The sequence below is a fragment of the Bison bison genome, unplaced genomic scaffold (assembly GCF_000754665.1).
Source record: "Bison bison bison isolate TAMUID 2011002044 unplaced genomic scaffold, Bison_UMD1.0 scf7180017864499, whole genome shotgun sequence".
Taxonomy (NCBI): Eukaryota; Metazoa; Chordata; class Mammalia; order Artiodactyla; family Bovidae; genus Bison; species Bison bison.
The window spans coordinates 10344338-10352417 of NW_011495058.1; the positions used below are offsets into that span (position 1 = coordinate 10344338).

The 8080-nt window shown below is 37.5% G+C and overlaps 1 pseudogene across 1 annotated transcript in view; it reads left to right on the forward strand.

Annotated features, from left to right (window-relative positions):
• The window catches only part of LOC104980432, a 25890-nt pseudogene that overhangs the window by 7840 nt on the left and 9970 nt on the right, over positions 1-8080 (forward strand). Inside the window, exons 4-5 of the transcript XR_824258.1 lie at positions 2037-2075; positions 5813-6144. The product of XR_824258.1 is annotated as a T-cell receptor gamma chain C region C10.5-like (transcript). The remainder of the gene's footprint in view (positions 1-2036; positions 2076-5812; positions 6145-8080) is intronic.

Sequence of the window (8080 nt, forward strand, 5' to 3'; positions counted from 1 at the left end):
CCCAAGCATCCAGTATCGTGCATTGAACCTGGACTGGCATCTCGTTTCATACATGATATTTTACATGTTTCAATGCCATTCTCCCAAATCTTCCCACCTTCTCCCTCTCCCACAGAGTCCATAAGCCTGTTCTATACATCAGTGTCTCTTTTGCTGTCTCGTATACAGGGTTATCGTTACCATCTTTCTAAATTCCGTATATATGCGTCAGTATACTGTATTGGTGTTTTTCCTTCTGGCTTACTTCACTCTGTATAATAGGCTCCAGTTTCATCCACCTCATTAGAACTGATTCAAATGTATTCTTTTTAATGGCTGAGTAATACTCCATTGTGTATATGTACCATAGCTTTCTTATCCATTCATCTGCTGATGGACATCTAGGTTGCTTCCATGTCCTGGCTATTATAAACAGTGCTGCGATGAACATTGGGGTACACGTGTCTCTTTCCCTTCTGGTTTCCTCAGTGTGTATGGAAATAGAACTGCCTTATGATCCAGCAATCCCACTGCTGGGCATACTCTTCTTTTTCTCTTTTTAATTCCTTCATCTATTATCAGTATTTTCAATGATTTCTCCTCCAAGGAAAACAAACATTTGTGTCCATTTAGGTGAGGAAAACTTGTAAAATATCAACTGCTGTAACCCTAACCCTAACCTATGTTCAAGGACTTCCAAAACAATCCACAAGACCAAATTGCCAGGACAAACTGCTGTCATGGCCTGAAGCTTAGGAGAAGGCTAAGATATTTGTAGGAGCTTTAATCAGTGTGACAGTCCAGGAAGGAATAAAATATTTGGAAAAGTGATTGAGCTCATAGTAGCTCCCCCTTGTCAGTAACTTTTTTTCTACTTTTACCTGGGTTATAAAAGACTGACAGATTTTTTAAAATTAATATTCCTTTTATCTGACTGTCACATTCTTGGCCTCAACATAAGAATAGCAATTCTTCAGCTACTGGTCATTGTGTAGGGAAACTAAATTACTTTGCAACTAATATATTTTCTGCTTGGATGTAGACTAAAATTCTCCTTTTAAAATACACACACACACAATAGACTAAAATTAGATAGTAAACCATTTTGAGGACCATGTATGCTTTATTGTTTCATTTATGTTTCAATATTCTTACACCTTTAATATACTATATCATTATGTTGGTAAAAGTTATTGGTTCAAGTTCCTTTTCTTATAGACAGTATATTAAGTGAGAAACACTTTTCTTAATTATTTGTCCTCTAGAGTTTGAGATAAAGCGCAGTGCTCCTATCTCACAATAATCTTTAAAACCTATATTATTGGTTTTCATCTCATCCTTAAAATCTGTGCATAAAAATTCATATAGTACATGATTATGCTGCTGCTGTTAGGTCGCTTCAGTCATGTCCAACTCTGTGTGACCCCTGAGACAGCAGCCCACCAGGCTCCCCCGTCCCTGGGATTCTCCAGGGACTATATAGATATTGATAAATTCCACTTAACTTCTTGGAGAGAGTCTGAGATCAGTTGAAATTCCTGCAGTCACATATCTGGCTACATTGCCTGGATATGGACCAGTTTCATGGAATTTGTGAGCTCAATGAGCCATCTCAGCTCCAAAGTCCATGAAAAGGGTCTGCATGGTTGTGTGTCCTCATTTACTTATTGTTTCAGCAAATACTTATTGAGGACATTTTCTGTGCTGGATGAGATAAAAGGGTAAACAAGACACAGATAGAACAAGTCCTAATGCTCAAACAGCTTCTACTCTAGGAAAGCATTCTAGATTCTGGCTTGGTTGGGACCCATGTTCTATGGTGTGTAGCTCAGAGGCAGGAGTTCTTGAACTGATGAGCTTATTTCTCTTCCTAATTGGTGTAATAGTTATTATGTTGGATGAAAGCATTTGATGAAATCTTCCTAAACCATCCTGTTGAATATTTTAATATTAGCTACTATTTTCTGAGGGCCAGACACCATGATAAGGCGTTTCAGTGCCTTATCTCTTTCCTCAACAGTAATCTTCTTATTCCCACTTTGTTGGTAAGGAAATAGATTTAGAGAAGTTTCGGTACTTGCTTAAAATTATGACAGGTTACATTACAAAGTTTAGGATCCAATAGAGACTTGTCTATTCTAAAGTGCATGGTCTGAACAATTAAGTCATATGAGAAATATTTAAGTCATATTTTTATGTTCTGAGTATTAACTGTTCCTAACAGTAGGAACCACTGTTTTTCAATTAGCTCATAAGTTGTTTTACTACTCATGTGTGAAAACAATGCTTCTGCTTCTAATCATGGCACTAAAATGACTTCTCTTCCCCCTAAGAAGTTTATAGAAGTCATATTGAATATAGACTTATTAAATATTCAAAATAGGATTCTTAGTGTATCTCAACAGAATGACACCATTGCATTGAATTTTCTTTCTGTTTTGCATCATATTTGTCAGAAATATTGAAGCTTTAAAAGAAATGGAGCATTTGTACTAAAGTTCATTATACTTAATTTCATATCCCATGGCTGCTTCCAATCATGATGGAGGTAGAAAACACCCAGCCAAATACTGCAGAAAATACCAAACCCAATAAAAACCTCTTTTGAGCAAGATATGATATTCATTTAATGCCCTAGAAAATATCAGTCAATTTTCAAGTCAAAAGGAGCAGTCTTTCAGCAATGAATAGCTTACAAGCTCATCATTCAGAATTCAAAGTCTGTTACCTATAGTCTGTGAAATACGTCAAAAAGAGAAAAACAAGTATTGTATATTAATGCATATATATGAAACCCAGAAAAGTGGTACAGATGAACCTATTTGTAGGGTGGGAATAGAGACACAGATGTAGAGGAACAACTTGTGGACCCATGGGGATGGGGAGGGTTGGACATATATCCACTACCCATGGGGATTGAAAGAGTACCATGGACATATATTCACTGCTGCTGCTGCTGTTAAGTCGCTTCAGTTGTGTCTGACTCTGTGCGACCCTACCAGGCTCCGCCATCCCTGGGATTCTCCAGGCAAGAACACTGGAGTGGGTTGCCATTTCCTTCTCCAATGCATGAAAGTGAAAAGTAAAAGTCAAGTTGCTCAGTCGTGTCCGACTCTTCATGACCCCATGGACTACAGCCCACCAGGCTCCTCTGTCCATGGGATTTTCCAGGCAAGAGTACTGGAGTGGGGTGCCATTAATAGATGGCTAGTGGAAAGCTGCTGTATAACACAGGTTGCTCAGCCTGGAGCTTTGTGATGACACAAGTGTGTGGGATGGAGGGATGGGAGGGAGGTTCAAGAAGAGGATAAATTTATACATGGGGCTTCCCAGGTGGTTCTAGTGTAAAGAACCTGCCTGCCAGTGTAGGAAGGTGGTTTTGATTCCTGGGTTGGGAAGATCCCCGGGAGGAGGGCATGGCAACCCACTCCAGTATTCTTGCCTGGAGAAACCCATGAATAGAGGAGCCTGGCAGGCTACTGTCCATAGGGTCGCAAAGAGTCCGACATGACTGAAGCAACTTAGCAAGCAGGCACACAGCTACCATGTTGAACAGCAAAAACTAACACAATGTTGTAGAATAATTATACTGCAAAAAAAGTCCATAACAACTCATGTGGTCTCCTAAATGAGGCTCGATTCTGGAATGAAGCTTCTTTAGAATCATTTGAGATACTTACACCTCAACACTACAAATCACAAAAATACCTGTAAAACATATGGAACATACATTTATTAAATGCTCAAGTATATTATTCCTATAAATATTCCTCATTGATAAGTAGAGACATATTAACTCTGCATCACACTCTCGGCAAAGAATTGACTTTATACGTGAAAGTTTTTGAAAGGAGATTTAAAATATTCAGGCAAAATGGTGAGAAAAGGTGAAACCCTACTCCCAATTGATGTAAAACGGAAACAGACGTAAGCTAAGCAGCCCAGGCAGAGAAGGGACGGTTCTTCAGTTCCTGACACATTCATACTGTATGTTATTTGCTGGGAGTCACCTCTGTGTCATGGTAGCCCGGTCAATTTCTCTCTACATTTCTGTAAGTATTGAAACAATATGGACACGATTTTAAAACAGGCACAATTTTTAAAAATTCTGTATATTTTGTATCTTTATCAAAGAATTAAGATTTGCAAACATATTATCTGATTCCTCCTGCCATATTGGAGTTAGAACTTACTAAATTATCAACCCTCAGGGCAGTAAAGGAAACAAGCTATAATGCACAGACTATTATTTAAAATGCTAGTTTATTCATTTATTTTATTTTTTATTTTTTTTTAATTTTAATTTCAAATTTCAGGTATACACATATAAAATGCTAGTTTAAATGCTAGTTTAAAATTTAAAATGCTAGTTTCCAAAATCTATTTGAGAAGACATAAGATAAAATACATAGGTACAGACCATGGCAAAAAATAAGACTAGAAGATCAATGTCACTCAGGGAAGTAGAAGGAAAGAGGCCTGTGATGACCTAGCAGGAAGCACAGGATAAGATTTCAATCTCTTCTATCTCTATTAAAAAAAAGTAAGCAAAAAATTTAAAAGATGAAAAATGTAGTGGAATTACAGTTATAATTAACTTCCGTGTGATAAGGGAGCACACCAAATTTTACAGTAAGATATGTTTTTCCTACCATAAAATTAGAAAGGGACCTTGATGCTGGAGTCTTTGGAAGGAAAATGAAGAAAAAGGGGATCATTGACTTCAACATCTATTCTATAAAATGGAAGAAATAGTCTTGAAATAAAGCCAGTTCATGCCTTTGGTGCATCAATAGTACAAGCATCATAAAATTTAATGTCATTCATTTGGTGACCCTGCAGAGAGGGTTAGGCAGGTAAGGTATTGGTGATGAGACATGACTGTCCACTCACCCACAAAAAATTGAATTTGAGTTACTTGTCTCTCTTTAGCATGCTTTATCCCATTTGGTGAGAAAAATTAGATTTAAATGTATGTTTTTGTATGTCCTGTAGAGAGATCATCATAGGTACCTGGTCTCCTTTTGTATACTCATTCCCACCATACCACCTGAAAGTGAAAGTGAAGTTGCTCAATTGTGTCCAACTGCGACCCCATGGACTGCAGCCTATGAGGCTCCTCTGTCCATGGAATTTTCCCAGCAAGAATACTGGAGTAGGTTGCCATTTTCTTCTCCAGGACCATACCACCTATCCTCCCTGAAATAGGCTCCCCTATGATAGACCAAAAGAGATTTTTTAAATATATTTTTTTCTAGTTTTTAAAATTTATTTTATAATTGGTGGAAAATTTCTTTACAATGTTATATTGGTTTCTGCCATAAATATACACATATCACCTCCCTCTTGAGCCTCCCTTCCCTCTCCTCACCCCCCTTCTAGGTAATCATAGAGTGCCAAACTGGACTCCCTGTGTCAAATAGCAGCTTCTCAAGAGTTATCTATATTACACTTGGTAGTGTATATATGCCGATTCTCCTAATAAAAGAGATTGTTTAAAAATGTGTTCATGAATGTTGGAAGCCTTGATATGGGGCACTTAAAAGTCACACCTCACTTTAACATGTGGAGAAAGAATGAAGGCCAACGTGTAATCTATCCTTTGTTACTTAATAGCTGGGATTTTTTTCAAGTCACATGATGGCTTGAATTTCTCTTCCCATTGAAAATAAGAACAGCATTGACCACTAACCATCTACTGCAGATGAACAGCCAGCCTGTAATTCAATGGCAATTTTTCTTCCTTTTACCTCTTGCTGGGTTGTTTCAATCCACACCACGTTTGTATTTAACTAGCAACTCTTTTAAATGACTACTTTATTTTCCCCTACAGATAGAGACCTTGATGTAGACATGTCCCCCAAGCCCACTATGTTTCTTCCTTCAATTACTGAAATCAACCACGATAGTGCTGGAACAGACCTTTGTCTTCTGGAGAATTTTTCCCTCATGTTTTTAAAGTTTATTGGAGAGAAAAAAATGGCAACAGAGCTCTGCCATCCCAACAGGGAAACACCACAAAGACCACTGACACATACTTGAAGTTCAGCTGATTGACCCTGACTGAAAAATCCATGGAGAAAAAACACATATGTATCAACAAACACGAGAAAAATAAAAGATGAAAAGATCAGGAGATCTTTTTTCTTAAGTTAATGAAGGTATGTGTATATACCCAATGCAGCCTTCCAGAGGATTTTTTTCAAAGGTAAAACCCCATATCTTCTGTAAAGCATTAATGAAAAACAAATATAAATCTTTTTTTAAATGTTGAGCTATTTCCTTACAGAATGGAAAAAGTGTAGGGTTTGAAGCTTAAGAAAGAGATCAGTTCAGTTCAGTCGCTCAGTCGTGTCCGACTCTTTGCTACCCCATGAATCGCAGCACGCCAGTCTTCCCTGTCCATCACCAACTCGCCAATAAAGAAAGAGATAAATGTGCTTAAATATTACCCATCTTGATTTCATCAGCCAAAACATTAAGTTTATAATGATGCCTTTTAGGATTGTTATATGGTTTAAATAAAACAATGTATATTGTTTTACAATATAGGAAGCACCTATAGAGTTCATAGCATACTTACTGTTCAGTCTCTCAGTCGTGTCTGACTCTGCGACCCCATGGACTGCAGCATGCCAGCGTAAGCACACAAAGACAAATGCCACTGTTGTTGATCTTACGTGATCAGGAAGGAAGAATAATTGTGTCTTTTATGAATATTCTGCTTATCAAGCAAAGTCACCTCATCTCAATCGTGCTTACTCAAACTATGATCCATAAATGCGTATTACTGACAAAATGGTGTTTGTATGAGACAGTCAGATTGCAGCTCTATAGAAAGTGGAATAATTCAACTACTGTACTTTAGTCATGGTCCATGGTCTTGTTTTCAAGATTTGTGTTTTATATACCACCATAAGGTAAAATTTTGTAGACAAAAATAGGGTGAGGCTAAATTGTAGAGACTTACATTCTATATAATGAATGTATTTCTTGCTAATGGAAAATTCCTCCCACAACTCTAAGTGCAGCCTTAGCACACGCTGGGCCTGGAGGGATTTCTGGATGAACACACTGGGGTGAATTACTCTTCTAGGAGGATGCCCTACAGTAATGAGTATATGGCTTTTCTGTAATCACTCAAAAGTTCTGAATCACTTAAAGTCCTGAGTATGAACACAACTGCCCAAAGGTCAGTTTGAACTTTTTTCCCTTTGGTTAAAAACCCTTTTTAAACAATGAGAAGCATGCCCAAAATATAATAAAATGTACGGAGACTTTTGCACTAAGCCATTCATATTTTTGAAGTAAGTTTCTCTGATCCTTAGTTTGTCCAGTGATCAAATTAGGTTGAACCACTTGCTTTGAACATTTTGTTCTGGGACTGCAATGAAGAGTAAGTGAAGTAATGACAGTGGAAATGCTTGCTTTCAAAAACAACACAGGCGTATTTATTCATATATTCATTGTGGTTTTTTTGTACCTTTTGTAAGACTCTTTAAGATTACAAAATAGCCCCGAATCTTTATTTCCGTGGCTAAGAAATAAAGAGGAAGCAAACAGACAAAGTGCTGGTTTAATATAACTACGGACTTAATCGTCCTTAGATTTTAAGTTTTCTAGTGATCAGAAAAAAATAAGAATTCAAGTAACTTTCATGGTGATGTTATCATAAAGGAGAGAAGGTTAGGGTTATAATGTGTTACACTTGGCACTTAATTGATCAGACAAACGTTTCCCACAGGCTACTCACGGCATCAAAGTTAATGAGGGCATTTCTGTTAATTTCATTCTGCAGCAAATTTCTAAGGAGGAACCCAGTTGGCTATTGTGACTCTGCTTTCCTCTATCCAACAAACCATTATCTATACAAAGAATGTTTTACTTATATGTGTGCCTTTAAAATCACTGCAGATGGTGATTGCAGCCATGAAATTAAAAGATGCTTACTCCTTGGACACCACCCTTATGGCAGAAAGTGAAGAGGAACTCAAAAGCCTCTTGATGAAAGTGAAAGTGGAGAGTGAAAAAGTTGGCTTAAAGCTCAACATTCAGAAAACAAAGATCATGGCATCTGGTCCCATCACTTCATGGGAAATAG